Source organism: Sminthopsis crassicaudata, chromosome 1, assembly GCF_048593235.1.
Source record: "Sminthopsis crassicaudata isolate SCR6 chromosome 1, ASM4859323v1, whole genome shotgun sequence".
Classification (NCBI taxonomy): domain Eukaryota; kingdom Metazoa; phylum Chordata; class Mammalia; order Dasyuromorphia; family Dasyuridae; genus Sminthopsis; species Sminthopsis crassicaudata.
This window is the reverse complement of record NC_133617.1, coordinates 212,575,340-212,578,030: the sequence shown is the minus strand read 5'-3', so window position 1 is coordinate 212,578,030 and position 2,691 is coordinate 212,575,340. Positions and strand designations below refer to the sequence as shown.

At 43.1% G+C, this 2,691-nt stretch overlaps 1 pseudogene; it reads right to left on the bottom strand.

The window, feature by feature from the left end:
- Window positions 1-824: 824 nt before the first annotated feature.
- LOC141546442 (fructose-bisphosphate aldolase A pseudogene) lies at window positions 825-2,284 on the bottom strand (annotated as a pseudogene).
- Window positions 2,285-2,691: the final 407 nt, after the last annotated feature.

Here is a 2,691-nt window from a genome sequence, read left to right as displayed (position 1 = left end):
GATAAAGTTATAAAAAAAAAAAATTACTCATGTACATATATTGTCAAAAAATGTATAATTATAAAATTAATAAAAAAAAGTTTATGCTCATTGTTTCCACTATACTCTTTTTTTCCCATATTATCCTCTATGGATCCATTTTGTTTCTTTCCTGTAAAAGACTAGAACTGAGCAAATGCACTTGGATAATGGATCATGTGAGACTAATTGCCAATTGGACGGTTCTCTATTAACTTGTTTGAAGGTTTACCCTCCCCAGCTGTTCTGTGCTGACTTGATTGGTGGGACAAAGAGGGGGATGTGACATGTGGGGGGGAGTAGGAGGAAGAAATTGAAGCAAGCTCTCTCCTGGAGGTTGAGAGAGGAAGGTGGTGTGGAGATTATTAGATCTAATCCCCTGACTGTGACCTCAAGAGACAAGGAATAAAGAGTTTTGGTGATCCTGACTCTGGCTGATTTCTGGGAAGACAGAGTTCCAGCACTTTGCTTTTTTTTTTTGTACTAGTATATGATTAAAATATGTATTCGGCTTGTGTTTTACCTTCTTGCAAATAGCCTAAAATAATTTCTTTAAGTGTTGACCAATTTGATATCCTTTCTGCCCAAAAGACTCTCAAAAGTCTTCTCATTTCCCCAAATTGGAAAAGTGTTAATTAAGTGAAACTAAGGTTTGCTTATAGTCCAAAACTCACAGGCATACATTGCTACTGGAAAAAATATAGCTTTGACTATATTAACTTTTTTTGGTAAGGTTATGCCTGTGCATTTTGGTATGCTGTGGAGTTTTGCCACAGTTTTCCTTCCAAGAAACAAGTGTCTTTTAATTTCTTTTTTTTTTTTTTCTTTGTTAAATAGTTGTTTATTGGAAAAAGTGGGCTGAGGAGGGGGTCACTAGATTCACCAGAGAGCAACAACACCACACAAGTTAGGAGTGATGGGAGAGGTCAGCACAAAGCTCTGGGATCTCAGCCTCTTCCTGGACTGTGAGGGATGGCCTGGAGTGTTAGGGCATACCCAGATGGAAGGCCTTGACTTAATAGGCATGGTTAGAGACAAAGAGCGATTCGCTGGCTGCAGCTCCTGACTTTCCACTTGGAGTATACTTGCCTTGAGCAGCTTGGCTGTTACCCGTGGCCCGCTTAATATATTCTTCTTGGGCAGCCTTGACATTTTCCTTCTTTCCGCCCCAGGTTTTAAGGGCAGATGCCTGCAGGGCTCTGCCATAAGAAAAGGTCAGGGCCCATGGCTTATGCAAGGGGCAGGTGTTGATGGCATTGAGGTTGATGGAGGCATCCTCCTCACTCTGACCCCCAGACAGGAAGGTGATACCAGTAACTGCAGGAGGCACAGTCCGGCGAAGGGCAGTTACAGTTGCCATTGCAATCTCCTCATGTGAATACTTCTGAGTACAGGCATGGCCAGCAGTGACCATGTTAGGCTTCAGCAAGGTCCCTTCCAGATAGACATGGTGGTCACTCAGAGCCTTGTAGACAGCAGCCAGAACCTTCTTGGTGACATACTGACAACACTTCAGATCATGGTCTCCATCAGGGAGGATCTCTGGCTCCACAATGGGGACAATACCATTTTGTTGGCAAATGCTGGCATATCGGGCCAACACATTGGCATTCTCCATGATGGCAAGTGGGGAAGGTATATTATGCCCTATCTTCAGAACACAACGCCACTTGGCAAAGTCAGCCCCATCCTTCTTATACTGGGCACAGCGCTCACTCAGCCCATCCAGACCTTGAGTGGTAGTCTCACCATTGGTCCCTGCCAGGGGCACTACACCTTTGTCCACCTTGATGCCCACAATGCCACCCTTTGCCTTTATGACTTTGGGGAAGGGACGTCCATCATCAGCTTTCTGGTAGAGTGTCTCATGGAAAAGGATAACACCTCCAAAACAGGTGTTCACTCGATCATCTGCTGTCAGAAGTAACTGCCTATAAAGGCGTCGATTTTCTTCTGTGTTCTCAGTTCCAATGGACTGCAGTCGCTTTGCAATGCTACCAGTGGACTCATCTGCTGCCAAGATTCCCTTGCCTGGAGCAACAATTCGGTGAGCTATGTCACACAGTTCTTTCTTTTGCTCTGGTGTCAATGCTGGGAATTGGGAAGACATGTTTTCCTTGGCTGTGTTGGTAGTTTCCTGGCCTTGGGAAGCGGGCTGCGGGCCTCGGTGGTGTGCTTACCGGCAGGAAGAAGACTGCTTATGGTCGGAGCCGAACTTCTGCGCTCTCCGAATCCGAACGTCGCCTATTGAACTCAGGGAGGGGCGTGTCTTTTAATTTCATGGCTACAGTCACCATCTGCAGTGATCATTGAGCACAAGAATATAACAATGATTCCCTATATTTGCTAGGAAATAATATGACCAGTTGGAAAAACTTGTCTTTTTTCTTCTTTTAAAAATTTGTTTATGTTAAGTTTTAAATCAACTTTTACATTTCTCTCTTTGATCTTTATCAAGTGGCTTTCTAATTCCTTTTCCCTTCCACTATCAGAATTTTGCATATTTGAGATTACTAATATTTGTCCTAACAATCCTAATTCCAGGTTTTGATTCACCTAGGTTTTCATGATGAGCAATGCATCTGATTTAAATAAATAAGATGACAAGATATAGCCTTATTGTTCTCATTTTCCAGTCTTAAGTTAATCTGGTACTCTATGTTCTTCAAGAAA